General features: G+C 41.2%; 1 pseudogene; it reads left to right on the top strand.

Moving 5' to 3' along the window:
• LOC132321601 (ATPase family AAA domain-containing protein 2-like) overlaps nt 1-23881 on the top strand; it is a 240395-nt pseudogene that overhangs the window by 101539 nt on the left and 114975 nt on the right.

The following is a 23881-nucleotide window of genomic DNA, read 5'->3' as shown; positions in this document are numbered from 1 at the left end:
AACTTCTGCCAATGGAAAGAAGCGTGGTGTCAGTCTTTCAGGTCTAATGATTGCTTCCTGATCATGCTTGGTAAACTTATGGGAAAGTTAGGGACTTAATTCTGTGGGGAATGCTGAACCCCACTAGGTGTGTATGGCTAAACGTGGTAGTTCAAGTGCCTTCTTAGTCTGGACGGTTGTATCAGTCCTGGCTGGCAGCTGCCACAGGCGGTTGGGCACACAGGACTGTATCCTGTTCTGCTGAGGACAGCTCCTCATTCACTGACTGCATCAACTCGTTTTCCTGCATTGATTTGCCTGGGGTTTGATTTTTTAGGACAGTGAAATGAACTTAATCAGGCATCTATTAATTTTGTTTCTTCTACCTAGTAAGCTGTCAGGTACGGTTTTAGAGAAATAACGGTGACAAGGCTTTGCTGGTGTGGTAGTGTTTTCCTTATGTGGTGGAGAGAATGCTTAAATTGGTAGGAGAGAGTCACCAAAAACCGGGGCCTGTTGCACATGTTGCAAATGCTTTTGCAGTTCAGCTTGTCAGGTTGCTGCTCGTAAAAGTACGTTTCAGAATGAGCTATTCAAAAGCCGTGTGGGCACGGTGCTGGGCAGCCTGCTCTAGGTGACCCTGCTTGAGCGGGGGGGTTGGGCCACGTGGGTTCCAGGGATTGGAATCCTCTTTGTTGTGATTCTGTGATTCCGGAACTTGTGCTGAGAGGGGCAAGTGGTGTGGTACACTGGAAATCCCTTGTTAACTCCTGTCTCCCTGTGCTGGAAGGCTGCGTGTGTGTTCTGTACTGAGACACTTGGCACCTTTATCCGTCTGCCCAGGTAGACCAAGCAATGTCAAAAAGGGGCACGGTGCTGGGCACGGTGCTGGGCAGCCTGCTCTAGGTGACCCTGCTTGAGCGGGGGGGTTGGGCCACGTGGGTTCCAGGGATTGGAATCCTCTTTGTTGTGATTCTGTGATTCCGGAACTTGTGCTGAGAGGGGCAAGTGGTGTGGTACGCTGGAAATGCCTTGTTAACTCCTGTCTCCCTGTGCTGGAAGGCTGTGTGTGTGGTCTGTACTGAGACACTTGGCACCTCCATCCGTCTGTCCAGGTAGAACAAGCAATGTAAAAAAGAGCGCAATTTCAGAACTGGCTTTAGGAACTTTTGCTAGCTTAGCCACGTTAGGCAGGGACTGCAACTCTTGAATGGCAGTATAGTTGTGTTAGAGAATAACCATAGGAGGTAGCTGGGTAAACTGGCTGAAGTGTCAAATTCCGATCTGTGTTGGTTTTGTTTGTTTTCTCATTTAAAGGGAAATCAAGGCTACGGTCTGCATCAGATACAGGATCTTAGCTGTTGGGGGCTGTTGGGCTAGAGAGCTAAAATTCTTTCTTCTTCTCACCTTCTGCTGTAGATCTGTGCTTCTCGGAGAGCTTGTGGAGCATCCGCACAACCTCTGCAAGACAATGTGTAGGGTGCACTTGTGTGAAGTAAGCCTGACTCCAGAATTCTGATACAGACAGTCTCTGTTGTGCTAGTGGCTTTTGAGACTAAAACTTTGGTTTTGGATTAAATGTAGGGGTTTTGCCTAAAACATTTGGGGGAGGTTTTCTGCCTAAGTGGGAAAGAAATGACCCAGTGGTACTCACTAAATCACCGGCTAACTCGCTCACAAAATCCTCTTTCTGCAGGAGTAAAATATGGCAAACTTCTGTCAAGCTCAAAACTATTTATGGCTGACATGAGTCTATTTTTGCATTGTTTTCTTTATTTAGAGTGAAGAATGGGAGAGCTAACGGCTCGGGCAACGAGCAGTCTGCTGCAGTTTCCAGAGGTGACTCTTCAGGCACTTGGGGAAGATGGCATACCCCTAGATTCTGTGCTGTGCGGGAAGCTTTCTAGAGGTGAGCATTTTCCCTTAAATTTGGTGGTGGTATAAAGCTGTTACGGCCTGGAGGTTACCTGAAGCATAGGGTCATAGTATCAACTGTGTCAGGTTGGCGCTGTTAAGATGCATCAAGTTTGGAGAGAACAAAAAGGATGTTGTAACGATTGAAAATGCTAATATTAAAACACTAGTATAGTTAAACTTTGAAATTACAACCACGTGCACTGATCTTGTGCATTAGATTAATGTAATTAAGTAAATTAGATTAATGTAATTAAGTAAATTAGAATAATTTACTTAAACCTGCTGAGTCAGTGAGCCCTCCTCAATTTCTGCTTAAATACAAGGCAGTTTCCCAAAAAGTAATAGTGTGGTTCGGGCCGTATTTATTTGCACCAGCTCAAGCTCTATGACCGTCATAACATCACACGCAGAAATAGTTCTCCCACAATGTTACAGCGGCAAAAGCCCCTGCTTTTTCTTTTCTAGTCTGAATAAAAACAGAAGGAAGAGGGCAGCACTGTTAAGCGCTGCAGCCGTATTTCCAAAGTATTTAATAGGATGCAGATGAGTAGGCAGCGAGAGCTGCTGGAAGTGGCTAAGCAGATTAGGTAGTTGACTTTCCAGGTGATCTGAAAGCAGAGCTGGGTGCCGAGCTGGATGTCGAGGCTTCTGTCAAGACCAGGTAGAATCTATCTGCCTAACTGTCAATGCAGTAACGGAGTTAATACTTCCTTCGAGTTTGAAGCAGTTCAGTGGAGCAAATGTCTTAAATTCTTTCTGTGATCGGCACGTGTAAAAGTTTAAATTTACTAACGCAGTGCCCGTTTTAAGACAATTTCTTGCTGAAGTCCAAATCCCTGCCCAAAGTAGGCACGCGTCAAGTGAAATTTATAAACTAAAAATGAATTGGCTTAGATTTGTTATGTTTGAAGTATGCTTTAAGACTTGTATTCCCGTCTGTATGTAGGTGATTTCTAGCAAAACCAAGCCGACTATGGTATAAAGACTATAGATCAATATATTGTAATCTTTATCCCAAACGATCAAAATTCTTCAGTGCAGGAATGACAAGTACAAATGCAAAATAAAAAGGTGGTTGATGTTAAGATGTGTTGCTTGAGGATTTCTATGGGTGATTTTAGAGAACCGACCAGAATTAGGGAAGTCGGTCTTCCTCCGTTAGGGCCTTTTATTGAAGGAAAGGGGCAGTGACTGTGACTTTTTTCAGATGTTTTGAGTCTTGTGTTGGAAATTTGCTTTAGTCGGCTTTCTTTTCTCTTACAGGGAGAAATGGCCTAGCATGGTTGGCGTGTGGTCCTCAACTGGAGGTGGTGAACTCTGTGACAGGAGAGCGGCGCTCTGCATATCGTTTCAGTGGAGTAAATAAATGGCATCCCACTGTTCGTGTGGTAAAGGAGTTTTCCTGGCAGAGAAGAACTGGACTACTGGTTGGGTTGGAAGAAGCAGCGGGAAGTGTTCTCTGTCTGTACGACCTTGGAATATCGAGAGTGGTTAAAGCAGTTGTTCTTCCAGGAAGGGTACGTACTTTTTAAGCGGCGAAAGGAAGCTTTTATGTTGTTAGGTGCTGCATAATCCTGCTTCAGGAAAAGCTTTGGAGCGCCTCTTTGTAGGAGGTGTTTTGTTCTGTATTGCATTAACGTACTGTCACTTCAGAGAATGCAGTCGAGAGAGCCTTGATGTAAAATCTTTGGCATAACGGTACCATTATCTTCTGAGTCTACTGAGAGTAAACCAAATTTCCTGCTTTTATTGTAGAGCACATAGTTACCTAATTCTCCGCTTCCATAAAAAGGCATTGAAAAATACCTTTTCCTGGCCAGAGTGAGAAAGGAAAAAACCCCACTCTTTCAAGCGTCCGTAGCATGCGTTTCCTAAACGGTTAATTTCTGTTAGAAATAATGTCTTTAAAATACCTCAAACTTCCACAGTTGTGCTGTAAATGACTGAGACACATTCCCTTGAATCTCAGGCTAGCAAGCAGGTCTGACTTCAGAGCAGAACACATTTTTGTGTTGACTTAAGTAGGAAAAACGAGCCTTGAGTGAGGTATCTGACAGACTGTTGAAAGATTGACTTTCAGTCTGAAGTCCTTGAATCTCTGCTCATTGAATATTGTGTTTGTGTAGGTGGGATGCACTGGTGTGATGTTACTCATTTTTTTCTGTCTTCTGTAACCCATAAACTCAAGTGTCGTAATGTCCCCTAGTCTCATTGTCTTAATGTAAACAAGAATCAGCATCAGTTAATAGAAAACCCAGATTCCCTGTATTTTTCTCACCTTAGAATCTGCCACAAATAAATACTTTTCTGATACTCAGCTTTCCATAACATGATTTGGTTTAACCTCCTAGAATACAGCTGGAGGGAGTTTTGTTTGTTTGTAGTGCTACAGCGTGATTACTAGCAGTAAGCATTTGTATTGTGGTAATTTCTAAAGATATGAGTTGGGTTGGTGCTCCGCTGTGTTAGTTTGCCTATCATCTTGATAAATCTTAGAGTTTGAGGTGGAAGGACAAGCTGTGTGCTGACATCAGCGTATAATCAGCAAGTAAACTATGTTTGTGAAAAAGGTCATAGCTTTCTTAAGTTTTATTTCTTTGATCTACGTAAGCAGGGAATAGGAAAAGGAAAGGTTAAGAAGGATCACGTCACATACCGAATCTGTGTCTAGCAAAGTGATTTGAAATAGAATGTAGTTAGACCTGCCAGTTGTATTGGGGAGTTCTTCTATACCGCAAGACAATGGTTCAGGAGAAAATACGAAGAAGCCTCGGGGGGAAAAGTTGGCTGTTGTGTGATAAAGGTTATGGATTTTGGAATAAAGCCAAAGCTTACCTGAAGTTCTGCTCTTATGCCCTCAACGCTCTTGATGACAAGCATGTTTGGCCTGTTGCTTTCATTTTGCTTCCTATCTTTTTGCTATTAGCTTAGTTAGATCAGCATAGCCAGGCCACAGGTATTGCTAGTCGGACTGTTAACTTCTAAGTTGTGAGTGGGAGTAAGGGTTAGCAAAAACAAGTAGATAAAACTTGCCCTTGGCCACTGTGCCTATGCTTTGAATTTATTCTGTAACTCATACTTCCAAATTATACATTACGTAACATGCGTTTTTAATCTGCCTGAACGTTTCTCTGATTTCCGTAATGATTATTTTTAAAACTAAACTGCAGACCTAGTCTTAACATCACGTTCTGCAGTTTTTGTTGTTACTGTTTTAAGGCTTTGATGAGCACCTTAATTTCTGGACTGTTTTCCGTGTGGGTATATCTTCAGTGGACAACTAAGTTCTACAGGTTAACCCTAACTTTGAGCAACTCTGGTCCAAGGTGTCAAGCCATTAGTGTATTAATACAGGGTATTTATAGTGACTGTATGACTGCCTTTTAGTGTAAGAGTAGATGTGTAGTCATTCAGAGAGCAAAGGAATGAGTTAAAAAACCCAAACTCACAAGCTGAGAAAGAATTTAGGCATAATTTTTTTTTTTCTTTTTTTTTCCTTTGTTTTTCCCTTGGTCTCTTCTCCCATGTATCTAGCAATAGAACGAGAGGAAACGGCCTCAAGTTGCGCCAGGGGAGGTTTAGACTGGATATTAGGAAAAATTTTGTTACTGAGAGAGTGGTCAAACATTGGAAGAGGCTATGCAGGGAGGTGGTGGAGTGACCATCACTGGAGGTGTTCAAAAAACGTGTAGACGTGGCACTTTGGGACATGGTTTAGTGGGCATGGTGGTGTTGGGTTGATGGTTGGACTTGATGATCTCACAGGTCTTTTCCAGCCTTAATGGTTCTGTGATTCTGTGCTCTCTAATTGCCCTCTGGATATACAGGTGAAATGCCGCAGACAACTGAAAGAGTTAATGGAGTATTATTTGAACTGGATTCTAGTAAAAGCAAATCTGAATTTAAAACATTCATTATATTGAATTGGTTTCTAATGGTTGTATGTTTCGGAACTATGGAAGGGTTCAAATTTTGCTGGTTTGTATGAGGCAGAAGGGTAGCATTCAGATTCAGTGAGGTGAGAAAAGCATCCTTTCTTCATTCCCAGAATGAGCTGGCAGTAGTCTGGGAGAATATGAAAAGCCAGTGCATAGCGCGGTGGAAAAATATGCAGTTTCAGGAGCTTCTACGTGGAAAACTGAAGTGTTAAAACCAGGCAACATTTTTGGAAGACCGTATGCAAAAATGGAAGAGATTCCTTTGGGGCCAGTTGTACAATGAAAGAAATCTTAAAAGAAAAAGAAGTTAGAAGGAACACTTGACCTTTGGCTAATTCTGCAGCAAGATATGTACAGTATTTTGAAGATTGGAAATTTCATTAGCTTTCCTATAAATCTGACAGAAACGCAAGTTGTCCAAATTACTGTAGGTACTTCTAAGATTAGAATTCTCGTGACCAAGATGAAAGGTAAATTCTGTGGTAGATTTCCAGGCAGTGTAGTCCCTGCAAGTGCTTGATATGGGAGAGGAGAAAACTTTGGGGCTTAGGGGTTTGGTTATTTTTCCCCACCTCTTGGGGGGTGGGGTGGGGGGGCGGGGGAAATGTATTAAAAAATGGACTGCCTTGTGATGCTCACTTCTCTGTTTTACTTTCCTGTCAAACTGTGCTGTTGATGTAAAGGTTCCTGGTTTTGTTGTGCTGCTTTTTGTAAGAAGGCTAAACCATAGCCTCTGTTCTTTTGTTGTATAGCTTTAGTGCCGGAGTCTTTGTGCGCTTGTATCTCTGCTAGAGCAGTCCGTATAGTCCTGGGACGTGTTGCAGGTGCTGAAAGGTCTGTCTTCCCCTTGTAATAAAGCTGCGTGCAGACTGCTCCACATGTTCAAGAGCAGCGTGCGCTTCTTCCTTAGCTGGAGTTAGCTCTTTCTCTAACAAGCTGCTGTTCTTTTTGCCGTTGTTTTAGGCTGGCTTTTAAAATTTCTGTTAACATTCCTAAAAGTGCTGGTGTGCATTTACACCTTTTCTGACTTTATCTGGTGGATATTTTTATTCTAAATGAGGACTCGTGTAAATTTTGCTAAGCTACTATCTCCCTTCAACACTTTCCACAAATGTTTCATTCCCATGGAAAATGGTGTGTCTACCATGCAGCTTGACCGCTGCCTCATCTGACTTACAGCCATGATCTCTCCGAATACCTGTTTGGCAAAGAAGGTGTAGACTGTATCGCAGTGCTGATGGGCTGTGGGAGAACTAGGTGTAGCTTTGTCTTTCTAACTTAAGTCCCTTAAATAGGATGAAGTTTCTTGCATCTACCTGGTTTTCTGTGTTTAATTCTTAGAGTTAATTATTTCTAAGTAGGGAGTGGCAATTGGTAAGCTGTAATAATAGAATGGACCTTTTCAGCTGAAGTTAATTCAGTTAAATATTAACTTGTCGCTTTCCTGCAGGTAACTGCCATAGAACCTGTAACTAATCACGGAGGACCCAGTACGAGCACTCGGCACCTACATCAGAGTCTGCGATGGTTCTTCGGAGTGGCAGCCGTGGCTACAGATGTTGGTCATCTACTTCTCGTTGACCTTTGTTTGGATGATTGTTCTTGCACTCAGAATGAAAGAGAAGCATCGGGTAAGCTTGCCGTTTTTAAGCTTGAATTTAAAAGTCAGAAATCTTGTGTCTTTTAAAGAAACTATATGCATCCCGCTTTGAAGATACTCGTGTGCAGACATTCATGGCTACTGGTTACAGGCAGCGGTTTGACATCATGTAGTCCTGAAGTGATTAAAAATGGGAGTGGCTTAATACGCCTTCTAATGTTATAAATGCCCCCCTCCCACCAAGATCCCCATGTCACTATGATTCTTGCCAGTGAGGTGTAGGAATTTTCCCATCTGAGTCAGTGCAGCTGCCTGATAGGAAGTTGTGTCAGAGGTGCCCTGTTTCTTGGGAATGTTCTTCTGCTTCTGTTAATTGACTTGGGGCAAATTTTAGGCTTGTTTTTTAAAATCAACCCGACTTATCAAAAGTCATGCGTTTGGATGAACGAAATCTCTGATTTCTGTATTCAGATTGCATGGACTGTTTTGGCTATTACAACAGTGGCTTCAGGAGCTGATGTCACTTCAAATAGCTTCGTCATGAGGCCCAAACTCCTGATTTACAGAGTCCAAGAAGAATTTGTCTATGAAGGCTACACTTTTACCTGGTTTTGAACGACGAGTGAGAACAACTTTCCGATCAGAGAGTTGTTGCGTTCTTTGAAAACGTACAAAATGGAAATGGCAAAACCAGTGTTGCATAAAGGGGTATTTTGCCTGGGACGGTAGAATTAGGTTATACATCTTGTCACGTCAGTGTTTAAAATGCAACCTCAGTGGCATAACGCATTCATTATTGCGTGGTGTTGGGTGTCTAGGTCTGGAAGCTGTCACTGGAATTCCTGCTGAAGTTGCACAAAGAAGAGAAACTGTGGCCGGAGAAGGGAGACATCTCTGTTTGGAATTACAAAATCCTTCAGGAACAGCAGTATCAACCCTGTGCTACATAAGCAGAAGCAATCAGCTCGCTGTGGGTTTTTCAGACGGCTACCTGTCACTATGGAATATGAAAACTTTGCAGAGGGAGTAAGTAGGCCTTTACACTTGGCCATGCCTGGAGGTGCAGGGCTCTCAATTTTTTGCTTAAGGAAGTATGTTAATTCAAAGAGAACTTTTTCGGGGACTGAAATTCTGAGTATAGTCTTGGAAGGTTTAGAAATCCTCTTCTGAAATAACTGTTAAGTCATACATGGACTAAATGGGACCGCCTTCTCCCCAGTGGACTAGGATCGTTTTCCATATTGTGCCTGTGGATTGAGGAATTGTGGAAAGCACGCTTCTTTGGGTTATGCCAAGCAGTTAGGATGTGATAGAGCTGGTTTCCATACGACGGTTTGTTCTATCAGTAGTATTCAGTGAAAGCAGGAAATGTGTGTATTTCAACGAAACAGATTTTAAAAATTATTTTTCAGAAGAAGTTCCTGCAATTAGGGCATATGTTGAAAGGCTTAAGTAAGTTAATAATGTGATTTAACCTGTAGGCACCACTCTCAGCTTGAAGGAGGAAGGATTCCTGTCTATGCTGTTACTTTTCAAGAGCCTGAGAATGATCCTCGCAATTGTTGCTACTTGTGGGCTGTTCAGTCTACACAAGAAAGGTGAAGAAAAACTTACTATTAGCCACTGAATTAATTTTTATATCTATAGATATATTTGTTCACATACAGTTAATACCTGTATATTTGTTTTGTTTGTTTAGCTGTGCGGGAGATTCTCTCAGGTAGGGAAGCTGTTAAGCTTACAATGCAATTTTGACAGGATTCAACGGACGTGAAGGAGGGACCTAGGAGTTCCTCTCTTCTGGAAGAAGGCAAAGCAACAGTGGCTGTATTTTAGTGCTTGCATTCTTAAGTGATTTCCTTTGTTGCTTGATGACTGCTTCATGCTTTGTCTGATATTCACACCATGGTATTAACACAGTAGTTGAGGCTGCACACCTAGAACACTAACCGTGCCGCCATAACAGCCTGCTGCCCCGAAAGGAGGGAGGTGACGGTACTGCCCATTACCTTGTGCCAACTTTAGCAGTCTCTGGAGCCTTCATGAGCCAGTTCAGCTCACCTGGCAGAGAACGATCACTGTTCAGCAGAAAAGTCAATGGCTTCCTGCTGGGCTAATGGATGAAATCGATATGTGGAAGGGTGCAGCATATGCAAGAGAGGGACTGGAACTCTGGTGGTGAGGGAAGGAGAGAAAGGTATCTCTCTCTCTCTCTCTCTCTCAGCATCAGCAAGCTGTTTGATCAGCTCAGCTGTTCATAGGGTGGCAATCTCTTTAAGTTTGACTTTAAAGCAGTTTTGATTGAGAACTCTTCCCTGTGAAGAACTATTTCCGACAATTTTTAGCCCATACAACACAGTAAAGCTTTCAAAGGGTATGGTTAGCATTTGCCCCTGAAGCGGTTAGTGTCAAAATTTCCTCCTTTCTGTTTCAGCGGCCAAATGTGACCAATTATCATGTCTTGGGAAGTGCTGTTTGTCTCTTCAGCAAGAGCGCGCTATTAAGAAAACTTCAGTCTAGATCTAATAAAATGGTAATGAGGACTATAAAGCAGCTTTGTAATCAAATTCCATAATGTACACCTCTTTCAGTGAAGGTGATGTTGTGAGTTTACGTCTGTTGCAGTTAGCATTTGGTGACCGAAAACGCTTGGCATCAGGACAGTTCATGTATGAGGTAAGACGTGCACGTATGTGAAAGGATGAAAATCGTAGTTTTCTCTAAGTGAGGATCAGTTAAGTTGGCAGGGGTAATATTTACCATCAAAATTCAGAGGTGACTAAAAAACCGTAATCTTTGGCTGCGTCTTCTTGGGCATGGCCTTTGTCCATACTTTTTGACAACAACTCACGCCATTTCATACTGCGGCGTCGTGTGTTCCAACTAGATTCATCTGCAGAGAGCCCGTATAAATTCAGTTGCTGAGGAGGAAGCAGCTTTTACAAATAAAATTATTCTTCATTTAAACACCAGATTAATGGCATGTCAGAAGAGAAGATAGGGCTTTGAATAGCTTTGTTTAACCAAACTGCAAGCTTCTGTCTGTCTCCCTTTCTTAAAGTAAGGTCATGCAGCTTTATTCTTTTCTGATCTTTGGGTTTATATATTCTTGTTTCTCTTTTGAGCTCTGTCAGCAGGACTTCAAATGAACTGTGTCTACAGTGTCTCTCTTAAGTGTTGGTCCTGAAATGTAGGAGCTCTAAAGATATCTCCTTCTACTTTTTGGCTGGGTTACCTATGAAATCTACTCTTAAAGCCAGCAAAATACGTCAATACAGGAACCGGTGGTATGATTTGGTCAAAAGAGTAGACGTAAATTGTTAGAACTGGCTCCAATGATGATGTTGTGTTTAAAATAGAGGTGAGGTATCATTATATCTCAGAGATGTAACAGATAGCAGACGCATCTGTATAATGTATAATTCTCTTCGGTAGTATGCTTGAAACTCTTCCAAAATCTTTTTGAGGGGGAAGCGATCTTAATTCCGAGCAATTCTTTCCTCCTCTTTTGATACTTTCTCTTGCATGTTCTCAATAGGTATGCAATGAAATAGGGGTGATTCTTGCATCGTGGTACTCCGTTTCAATAGGGACGGGGCGTTTTGATTTTTTTGAATAAGTTTAAATGTTGACCTTTTTCCTTATATATGGGAAAGCTCCTTCCTCATCTGTAAATGTTGCTGTTGAATAGATGAAGGTTAGGCATTTGGAAAAGGTGGTGTTTCTTTAAAATGCATTACCTATCCTGGTGACAAGGTATAAATATCTTCAAGTCATTCAGCGTGGTCTAAATATGGATGTCATCTCCTTATCTTTATGTGCATTTTTTTTATGACACAAACGTACGATGCTCTAGAGGAACAGAGCACCCTGATTGGGTTGTTTCCTAATTTTAAATTAAAATTTAATTTGGTGGGGTTTTGTTGTTGTTGTTGGTTTTTTGTTTGGTGGTTTGTTTGGGTTTTTTCTTAATTGTAGAGCGGCTATTTGTCCACAATACACACATTCATGTGTTGCATTGTAGACAGTTTGAAGGAATGCTGTATTTGGAGAGGCAGTATTTCAGTTAATGCTTGCTTAGAAAATGGTGGTATCAGAGGTTCAACACAATCCTGCTGGAGTTTCTGTATATCCCAACGTAGTTTGCTGACTCCGTAGGAATTCGTGATCCTAAACGCATTGCCCATGTGCATCCCACGTCCTCTCTGTTTTTCCCTTTTGCTGTTGGGTGTGCTCGGTGAAGGAACTGAGGGATATTTCACCCATTAGTCTCTGACCAGGTTAGAGGAGGAGCTGGTAAGAGCTTACGTGGTTTGAAAGGAGATTGCTAAGCAGTAAGAAGTTCTTATAGCTACTAGAGAGAGAGATGCGCTTTCACTCTAGTGGTGAGCTTATAGAGAACACCTCTCAAAAGAGCTTTAGCTGCTGTAATGCCATGACTTCTCTACCTACCTCAGTTCTGTTCTCAAGACATGGAGCAAAGAGCTTTGCATGCATATGACGTGTTGCACTATTTCGGATATCTCTTTGTAGATATATATTTAGGTTTGTAAAGAAACCTTGATGTTGCAAGGCATTCTGCAGAACATGTTTAGAAATGAATAATGTTAGGGAAATGCTAACTTTTGAAAGTGTGCAAAGCCTTTGCAGCCAAACTTACCCGTTACGATTTGGCACTTAATTCTCTTGCATGTCAGCTGTAGTTTCTATTTGCCATCAGAAATAAGCACGTGGGAAATCTACACTAGAATATGCATATTATATTAGAGATATACGTTCTTTCGTATTTAGGTATAATGTATGTTTTTATCTCCAAATGACCTTTTCTCTCTCCTTCCATTTTTTCCCCAGGGTTTGGAATACTGTGACGAAAGGTACAGTTTAGATCTCACGGATGGAGCCATTCCCCTGAGAGGGGAGGCCAGCAATACCAAATTACTCAGCTGTCAGATTGTAGAAAAATTTCCCAACCATGCTGACGGAGAGGATAGCATTAACAAAGGTTTGTTCTGATGTCCGCATTTGGCTATTCTAAAATAAATGGGTTCGGAATCTAAGCGATGAATGCTGCTCTGTACCCACAGTCTGCAAGTCTTAAATATCTGTATAGACTAGCTTGTTGGGCTTATTTAAAAAGAAAAATTGGGTGCTTAAGTTATGTGGGACTCCTTTAAAGGAAAAAATAGCCTTTATTTTATGCTTGCTGACATGCCATAGCGATGTATGGTGGGGTCATGTCAGTGTTCTATTCCTCCAGCTGTTGTCTTGGAACAGTAAGATCATTCTCTCCCTTGCTTAGGAATGTTACCTTTCTGTCTCCTTTTTATGAAGTTTGAGGCATGGAGAAATACCTGTAATTTTTCTGATGGTTTCTAATGAGCTTTTTTCCAGAATCTGTTCAAGTTAAGTTCTAGGCACACATGAGCTTCTGCTGGATGTGGGTTGAGGCTAGCAATGAAGCTGTCTTCTGAATGATGAAAATAATTGCTATCTTCAAAGGCAGTTTCAGGGGCTAACAAAACTGAAACGGCACAGAAGTTCACAATGCAACATAGTAAAGTGTGTGAGGATCCCTAAACGGTCATGATGAATTCAAGAGAGAATCATTTTGCCAAACAAAGTGTCATCTTGTTCCTTGCCTCATTAGGGTGAACGATATACCACATACTTTGCTTACAGCTGGAGAATGCGTTCTCCCCAGAGAAGAAAGACCATTCCACTTACTGAGAGAACTGGAGTGCAGCATTGTGAATGTTTTATGTTACAGTCTTTATTCCGCTTTCCTGTTTGTTTGGTTTGGGTTCTTTTTGTATTTATTTTTGTGTGCTAGTTGTGTTCTTTCATTCTGAATATGCTGGAGAGGAGCTATTCTTAAAACTTGTAATTGACTCAGATCTGGAAATTAATAATGCCAGCTGAGCAATACAAGTGTATACAATAAGTATTTGTCTGCTTTCTAAAAGTAGGAATGTATGTGTTGCTAGCACATCTTTTTTTGCTAAACTGTTCATCTAGCTAAATGTCTTGGTCAGCTCTTCATGTATGGAAAACCGAATTAGCTAATAAGTGTGTATTTGATTTGGCTTAGAACTGATACAGTTTGAATGAGAAAAAGGGGCAGTATGACAGAAACCTACCACAGGGATGTTTGCTACTCCGTGCATCATTTTTTTTATTATTCTTAGCAAGTGGTGTCTTTCAGGAGTGATAGAACAGAATTAAGCCAAAGTAGAAAGTGGTGTTTTAAAAATATCAGCTGTATCATATTTTCTACAAATAAGAAACAATGTCTTGTCTTTTCCAGTAATATCCCCTGACATCAGCGTATCAATCTTCAGTTGGCAAGTGACTACATGTGGTCAGAGAAAACCATCTACTTATTTGGGTGTGTTTGACATTAATCGCTGGTATCATGCTCAAATGCCAGATTCGCTAAGGTAGATTTTCATTAAGTTGTTCTCAACGTCCCTGCAAATAATTCATTTGAAAGTCGGCGTTCAGCTTATGCACTTGTTTTCTTTAAGGCCAGAAGAGTTCCTTCATGGTTGCCCCTATTTTGCACTGTGGTCACTGGATACTGCAATAAGTATGACTTCGCCAAACCTCATTTTGGATATTCTGGTCCGTGAGCGGAGTCTAAGTCGGGGACTTCCTCCTTCTTATCCACCACCGGAGCAGTTTTTTCATCCAATCAACTATAATTTTGGTAGGTATTTCACCGCTTTTAACAGTGAGAAGCATAAATTGAGGTCCAACGCCATTTACTGGTTCTCTTGTTCGTTGTTTTTCACTCAACAACCAAACCAAACCAAAAAACCCCAACCCCCCACAAACCCAGCTCTGATTACATTGTACCAGCAAGGTATGTAATGTTGTGAAATGCATCTGACATTCTGCTGAGTTTTAGGGTTTGGTGCTTTTGTCACGTAGCCGGTGAAGTGGTGATGGTTGCAAAATGAAATGACTTTGAACTGAAGCTCAAAGCACAGCACCTCGATAGCACTAGAGATGAAATTTCTACACGCAGTAATAATTTTTTAAAAAAGGTTTGCCTGCGATCTGACAAAGAAGATGGGTTATATCAGTTATAGCTTTCCAGATATTGCTGTTTAAAAAAAGTAAAGTGGTCCTAACATAACTGTGAGAGCATGGAATGTTGTCAAACGTTCCTTGTTTCTGCAGATGGTTCGTGCTTGCTGAACTCCGGAGTCGTTCACATGACTTGCACCGGCTTGCAGAAGGAGGTGATCTTTTACTGTATCTTTACTGAGACTGTCAAGAGATGTACCTTTTCTAAGTTTTCTCTTGCACTGCTTTCAGTGTCAGAGACCATTCTATGCTCATCCTGCCCATCCACACGCAGAATCGCAATTGTACCCTGCCACTTTTATGCCAATGGTAACATTTTCGGTCCACTCTTGGGACTGTAAAACTACCATTGTCTCCTGTTGAAGCATGATCAGGGATTGAGTGTCTAGAACGGAATACAACGTTGCTGTAGGAGCAAGAACAAAAATGTCGTGGAAGGCGGCGAAAGCTCTTACTTCTATATTACCCATCAGTCGAACTGCCTGCTTAGGCTTGAGTTAGGGTTTGGATCCCTGATTAACCTGAAAAAGGAGGACGGAATGGAGAAAATGAAAAATTATTTGACTGCTTAAGAAGCAATGAATTCTTTGTTCTCCCAGACTTGGCCAAATCATAACTTCTGAGCCACGGCACAGATTGTAACAAATAATTTTGAATTAAGTTTGAGCTCACTAAACATTTCCAACGTCAACCAGCTTCTGCGCAAACAAGCATAGCAAGGGTCTTCCACAGTGTGATTTAAAGTTGTGTGTCAGTTTTGGCTTCGATAGAATGCATTTTGCGTCAGTGTTCGGGGAAAAAGAAAGGCCTGTGTATTGACAGAGAAGATAGAAAATACTTAATTAAGCATTGCAAGGGCTGACATTTTGTTTTACAGGACTTTTTTTATAAACTGTAACTGTTAGTTTGGCTGCCGTCTTTAAGACTCTACATAGTAATGCTTACTGAGATGGCTAACCTAAAGGGTATTACTGACGCAAGCTTTCTGACAGTTTCAGTGAACATTTATGTTATTTCTCGTAGTGCTTATCCAGAACCTTAGTGACTGAATAATAATGCTGTCTTAATCTGTAGTTTTTGATTGATGTTTCAGACCTTGAAATTTTTGAAGAAATCTGGTCCTTTGACAAGTGAAGCCATTCACGATAGCTACAATAGGTGTCTTGCAGCTGGCTTGCTGTCTCCAAGAGTAGTCGATGTCCAGCCATCCAGTTTGAGTCAGGTGAGCGCATATCAGGGAATCAAGGGGGAAACACACCCATCTTGTCTGACGGGGCTCCAGAGGCTACAAGACACGATAATCTGATTTTCCTATTATGTGCAAGTTGCACTGAAATGCAGGTGGTGACTTTAGTGAGCAGAAGTAATAGCAGTCCTAGATCCAAGCTACTGAGTTTGACTGGGCACAGCCCTAACAGATCTGTCTTTAGAGACCCATCTATTAATTCTGTGCCACAGCTACGCACCAGGAAGCATCTTTCCCTCAGAACAACCTTTATCCCTGTCAGTTTCTCAAAGCATTAGGTTCAGTGCAGTAGCTGACGATGGGGGTGTCTCGCTAGGATGTGAGCTGTTGCAAACATCAGCTTGCTGCACTATACCCGATCATTTGCTTCCAAGGAGGTGGGCCGTGGTAAACGATTCCTGTTGTCAGCTCTACCTGACAATTTCCTCACTGCTTCCCTTCATTTTCCCATCATCACTCAGCTTTTCTGTGGCCTCTCAAAGCAGATCTTCACCTCTGTAGCCTTTGCCTTGCGCTCCAGTAGCACAATTTCCCCCTCTTAGACAGCCCTCTTGTTACTGCAACACCTTGGCCGCCTTTATCTCATGACGCCCTCTCCCTTCGATCCTCTTTATCCCACCATGGTGACTTCAGCCCCCTCTTTCCCAGGTTTTCCATTTGCAGTGCACTACCCCTGCTCTCTCATCTGAAGAGTTTCATGAGAGATGGAGACTTTGTGATGAACAGCCCATCCTCACCCAGGCAGCATCTAAGCGAAATGATCAGCTGGCTAGTCATCATACAGTAGAGCAATTAGTAGGAAGGGGAGAGCGGTCTTCCCACTGCCCTCATCTTCCTGTCTACCGGATTCTTTGCCAGATTTGTGGAAGTGTCTTAGGGCAAATAACACTTCTGCGCAGTGTGGTAGCTAAAATAAATTTCTTGGCCAGCTGACCTAGCCCAGAGACTGCTTATTTTGCAAGCCTGATGTAGACTCTTACATTCAAATTAGATGTTCTGCTGTCAGCTCCAGTTTGGGAATAACTTGGGAAATCAAGGCATTTTTTAATAACCTTTGCTGCATTGTGACTGTATCGTTCAGAGACTTGTTAGGCATTTGAGCAGGGATTTCTTTTGAATGTTAGTAAGGCAAATTTCAGAATTAGGGTCAGGAAGCTTGGTTTGGAGTTTTGTTTGCCACCCTACGTAGTATTTGGTGTGTTTCCTTGTCTGAAAGCAGCTTTCAGAAACAGAAGGAAGTATCACATGTGTATTCTAATGTGTAGAAATCGCTTTGAATGCAATGATTTTACCCAGAAGGGAAAGAGACTTTTGAATTACGTTTCAAACAAAGAAACAAACAAAACCCAACCAAACAAAACAGTGAAATTTTATGAAGGATCATTTCAGCCGAAAGAAGTATCAGAACACCAGCTGAAATAAACTACTCCTTAATATCGCATGCCTGTGCGTACCTGTGCATTATCCTTCTGAAGGATTACCAGCACGTTAGAATACAGTATTTGAACAGCCTAAAATTTAAACCTATTAGAATTTAAATGGTTCACTTCTTTTCTGTCATTTGAGAAAAGTATAACTTCATGTTTTGGTGTCAGAACTGCTTCATGTCTTCGTAGTTTAGAAAGCTGCTTGACCTGAGCTTCACTGTTCCCACGCAAAGAGGGTATTTGTTCTGTCCCCTTCATGCATTCCTGATGGCGAGCTCATGCGCACAAAATGCGTAATGGGTATTAGCAGAGGATGTTACTGAAAGTAGTTACCTGGAACTCAGGAAATTGAGACTATAATGCAGAGGCGTGCAAATAAAGATTAGAATTAGCCTTCGGTAAGTTGAAATGTCAGAGGAAAAGTTTAATGTGTTCCTCAGACCAAGCAGCAGTCCAGCCTGTGGCTAGAATTCAGAAGAAGAATGTGGAATTAGTTGCAGGTGTACTACTTGACTTTGTGCTGTCTGCATGAGTATACCGGTAGAAGCAACCATTTGCTGTTGATGGTTCAGCTATTGAAAGTATGTAAGATTCTCATTTTACTTTGTCTGTTACGTTTAGAAGGAGCAGTTAGAAGCGGTATTGTCAGCTGCTGTCCGGACAGGTTCTTTAGAACTTCTGACTAGGTGCATTAAACAGTGGGCATCTGAAGGTAATACTTCTTTACATTGTTTTTATGTTATATATTGGTTAGTTTGAAGTTGTTGATTTGTTTCTTTTTTGTTGTCTCTTTTTAAAGAGCAGCCAAGTTCTGCTGCTAATTTACAGCTTGTTCTTGAGTGGACATGGAACAAAGTGATCTCTACAAAAGAAGAATTGGACCAAATATGTGAGTACTAGTGTAGTCATTCCACAAACATAAAATCATTCCTTCTAATTGAGCTTATCCAGTAATCTGCTGGTATATGGTATTGCACACGGTTCTTTAAGTGTGCTTTGAAACTCTGAAATTGCTCTGTAGGCTAATGCTTTAATGTTTGTTCTTGAAAAGGTGTTCCGCTCTTTGATGGCTCTTGCAACTTCATTGACCCACAGACGTTACAGTCTCTTCAGCACTGCCAGTTGCTTTTGAGCAACCTTAGGACAGTCTTAAACTGTTTTCTAACAGAAGCACAAGAGCTGACTGAAAAAGGTTTGTCATAGTATTATTAAATCTTTGGTATGCTTTCTTAAGGTTTGGAATTATGCTTGGGTTGTAATTGTGGGAACATGAGCTTTTGTTGGGTTTGGTGATTGGAAGACGGTTAAATTTAGCTGGGCGAAGGGGCTTAAATCTGAGAAGCTGGGACGACCACTCAATATGCGTTGAGTTCAGGGAAACAGTTTCTTGTGGAGTTCATGCAAGCGGCTAGGGGAGGCTACGCTCAGCAAGAAGCTATGTAAGCACCTGGGTTGAAATTGCAGCACCTGAATGTGGTAATGCTCAACATGATTCTTTTTAATTCTTAGCCAGCAATTTATAATTGCATGCAAATATTGAATTGCAAATTACTAAAAAAGATAAAGGAAGTGCAAATGAGTGACTTGTAAAGTAAGTTACTTGAGTTTCTGTAGCTTTTTAGATCATAAGTTGTTCTTGGCATATTGAGAAAAAGAAAGACTGTCCCTTTGCTCTAGTAAAAATCTCTGCTACTTGAAAACCAGGTGTCGTCTTCCTGCGTGCTTTGAGAACTGGTGTTTTTTATAGTGAACTTCAGCTAACGCTACATGTTCTGAATGCTACATCAACTGCAAGCTTGAAATGGCTCTTAAGAAGGAATTGAGTCTTGTCTCTCACATCTCTTCTGGCAAAGGCAGAGATGGGCTTGGCTTCTTTCAGAGTTGGAGGCTTCTTGATGCTTACCTTGTGTCTGTCTTTTTAGTCAAAAATTTTAGTCGAAAAACGTGCTATTGTTTCTTTAACTTGCTTTTACGTTATTGCCTGTAGATGATGATATGCATTTGTCTCGACCTTTCTACAACTATCCTCTGATTCAGAGCTACTATGCTGGTCAGCGACAGAAACTTGAGCGTTTGTCAAGGTAAGACTTACTGGAAAACTCTGGAACACTTCCACTGCAAATTTAGAAGTGGAAGGGAACGACTTTTATCTCAGCCATTGTATTTGCTGTGCTTAATGCATTTGCCGGCCATACTCGTGACGTCAGTGATGCATGTGTTCTCTTGAGCCCAGGGGTTACTTGCCCATGGTAAAATCCTGATATATCCCTCGGCTTAGTACCACTTGTTGGTATCATCGTTTTTTGTAGGGTACTTAATTCATTGGCTCATCTGTATAATTTGTCACTACTGGAAAAGATCACGTGACCAGGCTAGGATCAGTCGTGTCTGGTTCAGGAAAGCACAGCATTCACAGAACAATTGTTTTGGACACAGAAGAAAGCATGTTTAAAAAGAAAACAAATCATCTCTTTTATGGGCTAGTAATAGATGGTAATAATTGTATTGGCCTAAAGCTCCTACTCGCAAGTACCTTTGTGTAATTTCGTAAGACAGTCAGAGTTACGTGTAGTTGGCACACCTAGCACTCTATCGGCTAGTGCATAGAAGTCCCTTCCTAACGTAAACTCTCTTTCCTGGACTAGCTTACTAGCATATAAGTGATAGGCCTTGGATTAGACGATAATAGATTTTTCTTTGGAAATGGTACTGGAAACTAAGGAAAGACCTAAACAAGCTTAGGCTATGGCACTGTGAAGAAGAGGCTGCAAGATGAGTTAAGGTGGAAGCTGCAGCATATTAGGTATTGACTGTAAAGTTCATCTTTCTGAGCTTAATTCTCAAGTAACTTGCACACAGGCTCATGTGATCCTTAGAAGCACACAAGCTCTGGTGTGCTTTTGGCGCTTGCTATCGTCGGGAAATTAAAGGGTAGCGTTGCAGTCAGCAGAAGGCTGTGATGGACTTGTGAGGAATGTAATTGTTAAAAGTTCAGCCATCCGTAATTGTAATTCTATTTTGACCTCTGTTAATAACTGAACATGATCTAATGAACATCTTTCACCTGACTCAGAAATTTCTTTCACGTGCATTTCAAGTTCTAATCGTGCCTTTGTATGTCTGTTACTTTCTTTGACTCCTGGGAGCTTTTTTGTTTGCTTTTGACTGGAGGAAATCTGTTACACTGCGAGGGTGGAACTTGTGGTTTACTCTGCCTGAATCCTTGCTACCTTCTGTTCCAGAGGAAAATGGGATTCTGACTGCTTGATGATTGATGGAATGGTTTCCCAGTTAGGAGACCAAGTTGAGAAGTTGTGGCGGAGAGATGAAGGAGGAACTGGGAAATATCCACCTGCTAGTTTACATGTGAGTGTTATGTTCACAGAAAACAAGAATGACAACAGCAACAACAACAAACCCTCACCCCCCCCAAAAAAAACCCCACCCAAAAGGCAGTGATTTATGAAAGACAGGAGTTTTTAAAAAACTTTCAATTTTTCATTTCAGGCACTGCTGGATCTCTATTTGCTAGAAAGCATTGAAGAAAGCTACAAGCATGCAACTGTATCCTTTCTAGTTATTTTTATTACACCTTCAGTATATGCACGTAAATGTTCTTAAATGCTTGTCACCTACGTGTTTCATAACATTTTTTAATTTATCCTTCAAACACAATGCAAGTGAAAACATTTCGTTTAGAATTAAGTCCTAGACAGAAGCATTGTTTTATTTCTTTGTACTGTGCATTTCTTTTTTCTTTTTTTTTTTAATGTTTTGTTGCAAAGCTTTTGTGCTGTTAAAAGTGCACGCCCACAGAATAGTAAACAGAGGGAAAAGTCATTGGGCAGAAACTTAATTTCTAAGCTGCGGAAATATCCAGAATTGCTTTTGTTGTTGGTTGCCTAAGCCGAGAGGAGAGCCTAGAGAGCAAGGGGTTTAAAAACTGTTGTACCCCAGAGCTGTCTTATTAGAGTACGTCCCTAAAAACGGATGTCAGAAAGCGAAGATGACACTGCCAGTGAGTGATCCACATAGTGGTGTAAATCCCATTTTAATCATTCCGAGCTGAGTTGTGTTGTAAGGACACCATAATTTACATTGGTTCATATACTCTGGAAATGAGGAAAAAAACCAACTGTAGAATTTGTTTGCTTTAATAACTAAGCGTGGGATGTTCCAATGTTTTGAATGTCCAACTGGTAGCTCCACTGACTAAAGAGGGAGCCTGAGTTTCTAACTGAAGTAGTTAAATACCCAAAGTTAACCTTTTTGAATGCCTTACAGAAACCAAAGAGCCTTTCTTTCTGGTTATTTATTCAGAATGCAGTTTTGTGGTTAGGACCCAAATGTCGTCAGGTTAGAATAGCTTAAAACAGCAAGACTAAGCCATTAGTATTTTCTGCTTCCTACCACTTGCATATCCTTACTTCCTGATGTTTTTCTAAATGTTACGTGATAAATTTTGGTCTTACAAATTTATTAGCCTTAATTAGATACGTGATACCAGACAATTTACTTGCTGCTAGATGTCATGCATTCCTTTCCGAACAAAACAGAAACTTTAATCGACTCCTTCCCAACTGCCTTTGCTGTCCCTTGGGGTCTTGTTAAGCTTGTTCAAGGTTTCTGGCTTCTAGATCACAATGATTATGAAGTAAGTATGTAACAGTTTAGCGAGACATACATTGCAGTACAAAGCGATAATCTAGAAAGCAATTTTAATAAATTGGTGCTTAGCTAGTAACAGGTGATAAAACATCAGAAGCTTTTTTGTAATACTGCCACGACATCTTCAGCAATAAATTATGCTTTGAAATGTTTGTTTCAATGACTTTGACAGGCAGTTGGTGAAAAGGAAGACAAAGTCCACTTTAATAATGCTTGATATTTGACTTTTCAAAGCCATCCGTTTAGGCTGTTTTCAGCAGACCAGTTGAGCACTTTCTCCAAAACAGTGGTTTAGGTACTTTAAATATTAAAGCTAAGATCATAGCAGCCAGAGTTGAGACAGAAGACTGCAAAAGTGACTTTTCGACCTAGCCATGTTCTTTCTGATGCTGAAGGTTGTTCTTTGCCTGTCACAGCGGTTTGTCTGGGAGAAGAACCTATTATTTAGTAGTGTATTTATAAAAAAGCCATGTTTGTATACAGAGATATGATGAACCTAGAAAAGTGTGACCTACTCCTTTTAAAACACTCACTTTGTTCTGTATGGCTAACTGAATGCTCTAATGCTTTTTCCTGCAAATACTTGTTATCTACATGTCCCGTATCAGGTATTTCATTGGTTAGTCACCTAAGTTTATTTAACACCCGTTCACCCTTCCTTAAGAAACTTTTGAATATTTTTGTTGCCTGCGTGTATGTATGTATCTTAGTAAACGTGATCTCTGACTTCTACAGAATTCGCTGGCCCTGCTCTTTCATCCAGCTACAATCAAAACTGTGTCATGGCAACATATGAGAGTTCTTCAGTTCCTCATGTGCCAAGGAGAGCACAGGCGAGCCCTCAGATACGTACAGATGATGAAGCCCTCGATGTCAAGCAGCAGTGAAGCGCGGCTTTTCCTCACTGTGTTATTGTCCAATAGGTAAAGAAATATATCCCCCCGTTTTGGCGCTCAAATATTGTGACAGGTGGAGAACAAATAATACAAATCACGACGCCCTAAATCTCCTTTAAACTTTGAATACCACAACTTTGGGGCATCTTTTTGGTTATACTATTAATATTCCTTTACGTCTCAAAAAAATTAATTGCAGGTGCATGGTGGAGGCTTGGGGTCTGTTGAAGCAACATACCACTAATTTAAACCCAGAAGAGCTGTTAAAACACATGTTTGAAGTCTGTCAGGAGGTGGGACTAATGGAAGACTTACTGAAGCTACCTTTCACAGGCCCTGAATGAGTAAGTGTGGACAAGAAAATAAAAATCTTAATCGTCTCTTTGAACAGAGAAGAGGCAGATTCATAATCGATTTTTGAAATGTGTTATTTCTCATAGGAGTGTTTGGAGAAGTTTTTACAGACCACTCCTGGTGTTCAGAATCGCAAACTTCTTTTAGTCCAGCATCTGCAGCGTACCAACTATATCCCAGCACTACAGTTGAATCAGACAATGAAGGTTAATCGCATGGTAAGCGTCAAGTGTGCAAGGTTCTCTTAGGTGTTACTAACCGTTTTTGATAGTACTCAACAATGCTTGGGGTTTTATACCGTTCTTTGAAATACTAGGAATAAGCTTCTACACCTTAAGTTACAGCCGAACCTAAAAGTTGAACAAAATATTCCACTACTCCAAAGCGTGTGCTGATGGGTAGCACTTGCTGCTGTTCTGTGCGGTGGATGCATTTTACTGTATCTGCAGAGAATGTTTATTCACTCATTAGAAATAGCACAGGCAGTTCCGTGCAACGAACTTCTTGTAATTCGTCAGCGTTCTGCTTTACGCTTTTCATTCATCAGAATGATCGTGATCCTCGCTTGAGAGAGAGAGCGCTTGCCAGAAATTCTGTATTAGACCAATATGGCAAGATCCTTCCTAGAGAAAGGAAGCTGGATGTAGAGAGAGCCAAGCCTTACCATTTGCCTTCATCTGTCTTAAGAGAAGGTAATTTTTCGGGGGGGAAATACAATGGACAGCTAACCATCGCTTTGATTACACGAGGCTGAGGGTTTTTCCCTC

The sequence above is a fragment of the Gavia stellata genome, unplaced genomic scaffold (genome assembly GCF_030936135.1).
Source record: "Gavia stellata isolate bGavSte3 unplaced genomic scaffold, bGavSte3.hap2 HAP2_SCAFFOLD_52, whole genome shotgun sequence".
NCBI lineage: Eukaryota > Metazoa > Chordata > Aves > Gaviiformes > Gaviidae > Gavia > Gavia stellata.
This window is presented reverse-complemented; position numbering and strand designations above follow the sequence as displayed.